This window comes from Anser brachyrhynchus, assembly GCF_964034855.1.
Source record: "Anser brachyrhynchus genome assembly, chromosome: 2".
Classification (NCBI taxonomy): Eukaryota; Metazoa; Chordata; class Aves; order Anseriformes; family Anatidae; genus Anser; species Anser brachyrhynchus.
The window spans coordinates 114,238,751-114,248,485 of record NC_137695.1 but is presented as its reverse complement, the minus strand read 5'-3'; the positions used below and the strand labels follow the sequence as shown (position 1 = coordinate 114,248,485).

Sequence of the window (9,735 nt, the reverse complement as noted above, 5' to 3'; positions counted from 1 at the left end):
GGACCAATGGGCTGAGGTCAACTGTATGAAGTTCAACAAGGCCAAGTGCCGGGTCCTGCACCTGGGGCGTAACAACCCCAAGCAGCGCTACAGGCTGGGAGATGAGTGGTTGGAAAGCTGCCTGGCCGAGAAGGACCTGGGAGTATTGGTTGATAGTCGGCTGAATATGAGCCAGCAGTGTGCTCAGGTGGCCAAGAAGGCCAACAGCATCCTGGCCTGTATAAGAAGCAGTGTGGCCAGCAGGTCTAGGGAAGTGATTGTCCCCCTGTACTCGGCTCTGGTGAGGCCGCACCTCGAGTACTGTGTTCAGTTTTGGGCCCCTCGCTACAAGAAGGACATGGAGGTGCTCGAGAGAGTCCAGAGAAGGGCAACGAAGCTGGTGAGGGGTCTGGAGAACAAGTCTTACGAGGAGCGGCTGAGGGAGCTGGCATTGTTCAGTCTGGAGAAGAGGAGGCTCAGGGGCGACCTTATCGCTCTCTGTAGGTACATTAAAGGAGGCTGTAGCGAGGTAGGGGTTGGTCTATTCTCCCACGTGCCTGGTGACAGGACGAGGGGGAATGGGCTAAAGTTGCGCCAGGGGAGGTTTAGGTTGGATATTAGGAAAAAGTTCTTTACCGAAAGGGTTTTTAGGCATTGGAATGGGCTGCCCAGGGAAGTGGTTGAGTCTCCATCCCTGGAAGTCTTTAAAAGACGTTTAGATGTTGAGCTTAGTGATATGGTTTAGTGAAGGACTTATTAGTGTTAGGTCAGAGGTTGGACTGCGTGATCTTGGAGGTCTCTTCCAACCTAGACGATTCTGTGATTCTGTGATAGAAGCTTCCATTTGGCTGCCCTATTATGACTGAAGGTCCCAACCAACCCAAACTGAAATGGAGCACCTGGGTCCATGAGCAGAGGGTGTAGGTGGAGGCTCCAGGTGAGAGGTTGGTCAGGGCATTAAGGCATGTTAGTGCCTTCAGAGCCATGATAGGAGCACAGCCAGCCTGGCGATTATAGATGGTCAGTAACATCTGAAGGAAGGTGCTTCACACTTCCCTTCAGAAAACTGCCTACAGCCCAACTGCCTACTGCTCAACTGTACTTTGAGTATTGAATAGTAACAGTGAAATCAAGATTTTGACCAAAATGGCTGAAATATTTGTTACTGTATTTGCAACAACGCCTACAAAGAAACTGTAAATGATTTTAGGTTTATGCAGGATATTTTTCCATGTCTGTCTGCATTTGGAAGCAAACAGATGCACAATAGCAAATTATAAAATTTAATTTCAAACATTTAAAATTGCATTCTGGTGCAGATATGCAGACTAGTCATTTATAAATGAGCTTCTTGATAAAGTAGTGGTAAATAGATCCCTATATCATTCCTTGCTAGGACCAATGCAAGATGCACGTGTCATATTTACATCCTGCTAATTACAGAAGTGCTATTGTTTGTGTGTCAGTTTATTCCATTTAACTTTGAATACAATATATTATATATGAAAATCTAGTAAATCACCACAGCGAGACAAAGCGGAGCAGTACACAATGTAGGATTGCCCCTTGTTTGGGACCTTTCTGAGCTTCTGCTACTAATAATGTTGTTGTGTGCTCATTGAAGATTTTTTTTTTCCAAAAGCTTCAGGATAAATTTGCTATCAAAATGGATGACAAGCATTTTCACACCAAATAATGATATTTTTAACTCATAATTTATCATGTTATGTGATGTCGTAAATTAAATAAAGCTATATTAATTCTGAGTGAATACATCCTTCCAGTGTACAGCAATCCATTCCCATATGACTGTGCTTTCTGGAAAAAAAAAAAAAAAGGGAGGGGGGAGATGTAATATATCTCTCATAAGAAAAAAGACAAAAGTGTTTCTCTAGTATTTTCAAAAGATGAGGGAGTTTTCAGGAAGAAATGTCAGGAATGATAAATTGAATACAATCTGAATAAAATCACTGTTAAAATTAAAAAGAAGGAAAGCAGATTAAAATGTTTGTTTAAAACTTAAAAATAAATCTGACATCAGTTTTCAGTCTCCCTCATTCAAACAGGATGTTACTTGTTGTCAGCAAATCTTGTTCCAGTGGAGATAGGATAAAAACTGAGGCCCAGACTGAACTTCCTTTTTTTCTGGTAGAAAGCCTGTGGGTGAAATCATATGTGAAAAATGACACAGAAAAATAGTCCACAAAATCCATCTTGTTCCTGCTAGTTCTTTCACTGAAATCAGAAGGATAAGAAGCAGCATAAGCAAAAGAAAATGACAGCAGACTGAATACATGTCTTGAAACTACTTCTTTAAAATGACTGAGACCCAGAAACCCTAACCCATGGGCTCACTAGTGTTTGTTGAAAACACAAAAAGGCATACCAGACTTCCCATTTACAAAATTAATTTCTCTTCTAACACAGAAGTAACAAACTAGACAAAGATAGCTCTGTCAGTAGTTAAAATGTATATCTGGTGGCAGAGAGACACTTAAATAAACAGCATGAATACAAGTCTACCATCTGTCCACTAGATCTCAACATAGCGGTTATCTTTTCCATCAGTCCTTCTTTCCATTTCAGCAACTCCCAATGGCTTCTTGCATCAAGAATGCAGACTCTTCTGCCTCTTCTGTTCCTATAAAGGTGTCTTTCTGTGCCCTTGGAATTTGAACTCTGCTTCTGCTCCCTGCTGCTTGTTGGCCCCTTGATCCTCCCAGGGTCCTCAAAGACGTACTTGCTCTAGCAGTTCTTTTTCTCCTGGTTTTCTCCTTCACAGCACCGTTCTGCATTCCAGGATTTGAAGAAAGTACCTCCATTGTTTTTTAATTCAGGACAGGAGTGCATAAAATAGCTGTCTCAGAGCACCTGAACTTCAGGATGAATCTTCGGGGTGAATCTTCGGGATTAATCAAGAAGTGCTCCAGGACTGCACCTAATGGACTCCAAATACCAAATGGCATTCAATGCACAGAACCAGACTTGAGATCATCCAAAGCAACTCCCCATAATGCAGATTGCATGGAAGCTAGGTCCTTGGTTCTGTTTCACTGCTACCCTGGACCACACTACTTGCTTAGAGAGCCAGATCTTCCTCTGCTCTGATGCCTTCCTCCCAGCTGTCCAGACAGAAAAAGCAACACATTGCACTTACATAGCAAACTGAGCAAAAATCAAGCAATTTTAACATCTCTCAACTTTTGAATAACTCATTTGTGAACATCACAGTGCCTCAGAGGGAAGGCTTTACTGTTAGCTAGAGGGTTCCTCGGGGATGTAGGAGTTCTGGCTCAAATCACTGTTCAGTTTGTTTTCCCTCCTTTTGCTGGCTGTCTTCTTTCTCCTAAGAGAACATGTACTGAATCAGATGTTGTGGGAGAGAGTATAAAGCATGATCTCCTTCATTCCAGGACACATCTGGGAAGTAGGAATTGAGCTGCTTATTTGGATTTGGTTCATTATGAGCATGCCCTAAACTGGCACTGAAGAAAAACTGACAGCAGAATTTAAGATGCATCTAGATTTTTAAGAGCTGGATGGAGATATTGTAAGTACAAATGAAACACAAAAGGACATTTAGGCAATTTAGTATTCATCTATACTATGCAAGGACCAAATACAGACTCATCACGCTAATCGTGGTCAGACTTCTACATCCACACGTTTTAGTTCAGCATGGTACAAAGCCACAACGTAAGTCTTGAAAGTAATGCGGTCCTGCTAATGCCTAGCCCTGAATGTAAATAGTACTTATTAAGTCAGACACTAATTTTGCAGAGAGAGAAGTGTAAGCTTCCAGCCCCAGAACCAACACAGCCTTCTCTGCTATGTTTCTTTTTTAAACATGCTCTATATAAAGTTTACATCTTTTCTGTGAATACAACCTCCAGTATTCGAATCAACTTTCCAGGTGTCTCAAAACAGAATTATAATTGTGCAGGTCAATGCAGATAGAGACAGATCAATACATTCCATGTTTCCAGCTAAACTGCAGTCAAATTGTTTCACTTCTCTTGAATTTGATCTTCAGCTTAATCTTACTTCTGAAGTTCTAAGTACCATTAATTTAAATATAATTAGAAGGTTTCTAATAGTAGCATGATTTTTAACTTTGCAGGAAAAGGCATAACGTGAACTGAAAGCTCGAAGTCTTATGTGGTGCAGAGAACAGTACTCTGCAGGTGAAGCAATGTGGATACATTACATAACTATAGGTGTCCCCAGCCACATTTGTACCAAAACATGGCATATTTGTACCAAAAAATAAAATAAAATAAAATAAAATAAAAACAACAAAAACATGGAAATGCATGTAAAAAATACATGTTTAATGCAGTTGAATTCTGCCTGAAGAACTGAATTTCATCACTGATTTTGTTAAAAAATTTCTCTGTCACTGGTATCAAACTTTGCATAAACAGCTCTCCTAATTTCTTATTTTCCGAGTACCCATCTTGAGAACCTGGGTTTTGGTTTGCAGAAATGTTGATCGTTTACTTTTGTAATTAAAACCATGGGAAACATACAGAAAATAATTTAAACATTCTAAAGGCTTTGAAAAATATGTCTCTGTGTTCCAAAGACTGAAATTTTGAGGTGCAGTTTCCTCTGCACTTCTTGCTCATATGCAAATGGAGAATATTTTCTTGTTTCCCAACATGCATTTTGAAGATGAATAAATTACACATGCAAAGCAAACATTTCTGCATTATTTGTCTACTTAAAGAATCCAGATGGAAGTCTGATAGGATTTTTTTAAACGTCACGTGTCTCCATGGCTACATATAAATTCTGCACTTGGTATCACCTTAGTATATGTGTCACCTCCATGTGGTATGATGGAACAAGAGCCATCTGATGGAACAATACAATCTCTCCACCTCCAGTTCTTTTTCTTTCATTTCTTTCATGGTTTTCATGGAAATCTGGTTGAGCTGATCACACCTGGGTTTTGGTGAGTTTCAATTGGCAAAGGTGGATGAAGGCTTCAAGCAAGCAAGACAAGAAGAAACTATTCTGTTACCTGAGCAGAAATTACACATGGTACAGTTAATAAAACATGGAGTACATACTGAAGATAAACCATATATTAAATAGCTCTCTGTTCAATAGACATCCTCGGCAATGAATGAGATTGACATTCTACCAAAAAAAAATGGTAATAGTAAAACCTGCAGAAAACCAAGCATAGCACTTGTACAGAGCAGACATTTAATACAGACAAAAGCTCATAATTCTGCAGGCAATCTTAGTATTGGCATTTTTGAAATGTTATAATCTTTATACTTCTTTTATATATGTATATATATTAATCATCATATATAGTTTAGTTGTTTTAAGTAAGCAAAAATGTACTTAGTAATTTAGGAAAGTATAACACTCTCCAATTCCATCAAACATATATTCAGGCAGACAATAGCTTGTAGTAAAAAAAAAATATGATACTCAAACAAGGAGCATTACATTCTGTCCATATTTCACTTGAAACAATAGCCAAACACATTGCTTATAACAGTCATTTTGGACATTGCCAAGGCTCTGGAGAGAGATGGAAAAGCTGCTGGGCCCAGCCGTCAGGTGTATTAATGAGATAAGGGAGCTGGAGAGCTTCTTTGAAAATAGTTGTCTGAGAAGTTAGGAGGGGGAGTTTAGGTTCCTTTTTTTTTTTCTTTTTTTCTTTCTTTTTCAGGCCACACATGCTCAAAGAAAGATTAATATTCCATATCTCAAAGGAATACACATAGTAAACCTGTAAGAAATACCAAAAAATCATAAGCAGTGCCCAGTAACTTCTGCTCTCAGTGGATATGTGTATAGAGATGATGAAAAGGAAGCTAAACAGCAAATTGAATAGCACAGTCTCTAAAATAAATCACAGTATTCAGTTCAAGTGTAACCAACATTCTCAACATTCTTTTTGGCAAAACAATAAGAAACTATTGCCAACTCTGCACAGCCTTCCAAATTCATTTCATTTTTTAATATGTTGCATTCTTTCACTTCTAGAGAAGTCAGTGTGTGGTGAATGTTGAAGAATATATCTTCTTTCCATACCAGATATTCCATATATAACTGGCTGTCCTGCTTATTCTCAAGGAAAAAAAAAAAAAAAAAAGAAAAAAAAATCAATGAAAACAATTAGTTAAGTGGAAATTATATGTTTGATGGTTCAGCAAAGTTCAATTATTTCCAAATGTGTGTATCCTAACCTTTGCTGATGAGTTCAAGTAATTTAGATTATTCATGCAAACTAGAAATGACTCACAAAAAAAAAATCTTGACTTATAAAATGGTCTCAGCTCAATTTTTCTCTTAATCATGACCTCTGCTTGCTTAAAACACGCACAGATTGTTCTGAAATCATACATCATACAGAAAATAGAGATCTGAAGAATTTTCAACAGTTCCACTTAACGTGTTACCAGTCAGTTCAAGCCCCTTACACTCTACATTCCACTAAAGATGATAGAACATGATTCAAAACAAGGCATTGAGCTACAGATTTCTTTAGCTAATGAAATCCTTTCACTTTTTATATGGGAAAGAAGTATGAAGAAGAATATAAAATTTGCATGTGGGTCTATGTTCTTTCAAAGCTAATGCATTTGGGATTTTCTGTCTCATAAACCTTCAGGGTTTTCTAGAGAAAAAAAAAAATCACACAAAAATAAATGCTTTGTATATTTAAAAATATATTACTCATTTGCTTTTTCTGAACATAAGATGATCATATCTTTTTTGAAACACCTCCATGCAAGTGTAAACTACAAAATAGTCTCAGATTTTTAGGAGATCAAAAGTTTCAGTTTTGAAAGTCAACCTCAGTTAACTGCAAAAACTTCATGTTTAGATGCTTTATGATTGCTAAAATTTTGAACATTTAAAATCAAGACTGAGATTGATGGAAAGTAGGGTAAAATACTTCTTGTATGACTTTGTGGTCAACATGGATTGTACACCCAACCCTGTCTCCTATACCATCAAAGCAAGAATGTGGTCAGCTAAAAATGACAGAATTGTCAATCAAATGTCTTTTAACACGAATGCATCAAAAGACCACCCTGTTTGGTAGATATGGTGAAGGAAAGGATGGAACAAAGCATGGATATGCACATTTTTTTTCTTTTATCTTTTTCCTAATGGAAAACTAAGGTTCAAGAATTATGTACTTGAAAAAACAAATGTGAAATTCCTGTCTGTGATAACTCTTCAACTAGTTTTCGTTCACATCTCAAAATTATATAGCACATATTGTTGTCAAAATTTTAATCAACGCTAGGGATTTTGGGGCACTATACACCTAAATGTCCCAGCAACAAACTGATTTATTTCTTCACTCTCTGACTGCACTCTGTGTTGTCTCATAAGAAGAAGGGAAACCTGCTCAAAACAAAGAGAACAGAAATGCAGTAATGGGAGGAACCAGTATAAAACCAAACTGATCTTAGATCAGCTCAGTATTTAGGCATACTCAACCGGGACACATGAAAGGTGACTGCTTATGGATTTTAGATGGGCCAGTGTGGTGGCTTTACTCTGCTAGGCAGCCGAGCGCTACCACAGCTGCTCTCTCACTCCCCCTCCTCAAAGGGAATGGGGGAGAAAACACGATGGAAAAGGCTCGGGGGTTGAGATAAGGACGGGGAGATCACTCAACAATTATCGTCACAGGCAAAACAGACTCAACATGGGGCGATTAATGTAATTTATTGCCTATTACTAACAAGCTAGAGCAGTGAGAAACTAAAAACAAAACAAAACAAAACAAAATACCTTCCACCAACCCACCCCCTTTTATGCTCTCCCCCTAAGCGGCGCAGGTGAGTGGGGAATGGGGGCTGCGGTCAGTCCCTAACACTTTGTCTCCACAGCTCCTTCACTCTCTGCCCCTGCTCCCCGTGGGGTCCCTCCCACGGGATGCCGTCCTTCCCGAACTGAGCCTGCGGGGGCTGCCCACAGGCAGCAGCTCTTCAAGAACTGCTCCCACACGGCTCCGTACCACGGGGTCCATCCCCCAGGAGCAAACTGCTCCAGCACGGGTCCCCCACGGGCGGCAGCTCCCCCCAGACCCCCTGCTCCTGCGTGGGCTCCTCTCCACGGGCTGCAGCTCCGGCCCGGGGCCTGCTCCTGCGGGGGCTCTCCATGGGCCGCAGCCTCCTCCAGGCCACATCCACCTGCTCCACCGGGGGCTCCTCCACGGGCTGCAGCGTGGAGATCTGCTCCGTGTGGGACCCATGGGCTGCAGGGGGACAGCCTGCTCCACCAGGGGCCTCTCCACAGGCCGCAGGGGAACTGCTGCTGCCTGCCTGGAGCACCTCCTGCCCTCCTGCTGCACTGACCTTGGTGTCTGCAGGGCTTGTTCTCACTACTCACTCTCCCAGGTGCTGTTGTGCAGCAGGCTTTTTTTCCTTTTCTTAAATCTTCTCTCATAGAGGCACAAACGACATCGCTCACTGGCTCAGCTCTGGGCAGCGGTGGGTCCCTTCTGGAGCCGGATGAAACTGGCCCTTATCTAACATGGGGCAGCTTCTGGATTCTTCACACAGAAGCCACCCCTTCAGCTCCCCACTACCAAAACTTTGCCACATATACCCAATACAGTCAGAAAATTAACCTTAGATTTAGAAGCCTTGCATTTAATTCCCTATCATGCCACAGACTTTCTTGGTGTATCTGTGTGCAATTTATTTTTACCTTTGCCTTCAATTCAATTCCCCACATGCAAAACTTAGGATAGTATCACTTACACAACAGAACCCATCAATGATTTCATTATCAGAATGTTACAGTGGCTTAGGGCATATCACTTTGAATAAGGGCAGGCAGAAGGACAAGAGAAACAGAGGTTTCTGGTAAGGTGAACTGCGTCCAGAGGGGAAGTCTCCAAAATAATTATGCCCATTAAGACAAGCTCTGCTTTGACTGGGCTGTAATTCAGATTGCCAAAACTTATGCTATAATGTCACCCTAGGTATTTATTCCCTTAAATCCTTTCTTTTTTTTTGATTAAATCAGAGCCCTAACACTATTTTGGCCCAACTTTTTGTGCTGCAATAGTGATATTTATGAATATGGTGCCCTTTTAGTTTAAGTCTATAATTTAAAGCAACTATGAAAGTCAAGATTCAGTAAAACCTATGTCCAGAAATTCACAGAAGCCCTGGTAAGGGTGGCACTTTTATTGAAACCAGTCCTAAATTAAATCAATTACACAGTTTTTGGAATTATATAGATTTAACTATCAAAGATTGTTTCTTTTTCTGATGCCCTCAGTATAGAGCAGTTTGCAAAGGGCTAGCTGGTAATTGTATCTGTTTCTGTAGATTAGTTTCATTTTAAAAATAATTTTCTAAGCTATATGATTATTGCCCTCAATGTGAGTGAATGAACTGCTGAGAATGAAACATATAATGCTGCTCTGAATCCCAGCATGGACAAGCCAGTTCTAAACTGCATCAAATCATGAGGTTCCTCCTCAAAGGACACAGACAGGCCATGAAAAGACATTTCATGAGGAAGATTAGCAGTATCAAAAACAGTGTGGAAGACAAGACAATAGTTTAACTTATATACAGACCCACAGTCTCCATCTCTTCCCTATATCAAATACACACACAGTTCAGCTGTCTGCAGTTTCCCCATGCCTTTTCAGTACCTATATATATCACTTATTCACCCTCCTTGGGGTTTCTAGGAGTAATGGCTATTAGAATCGGACAGAATAGCCTAATGGAGTTGCAACCTTTCTTATTG

General features: G+C 40.2%; 1 protein-coding gene across 1 annotated transcript in view; it reads right to left on the bottom strand.

Moving 5' to 3' along the window:
* Positions 1–260: 260 nt before the first annotated feature.
* Positions 261–9,735, bottom strand: part of LOC308190144 (uncharacterized protein) — a 56,381-nt gene continuing 46,906 nt past the window's right edge. The window contains exons 6-7 of the mRNA XM_080581137.1: positions 4,790–5,731; positions 261–3,399 (exon numbers count right to left, since the gene is read on the bottom strand). The gene's annotated coding sequence lies outside the window, so the exon portion shown is untranslated. The remainder of the gene's footprint in view (positions 3,400–4,789; positions 5,732–9,735) is intronic.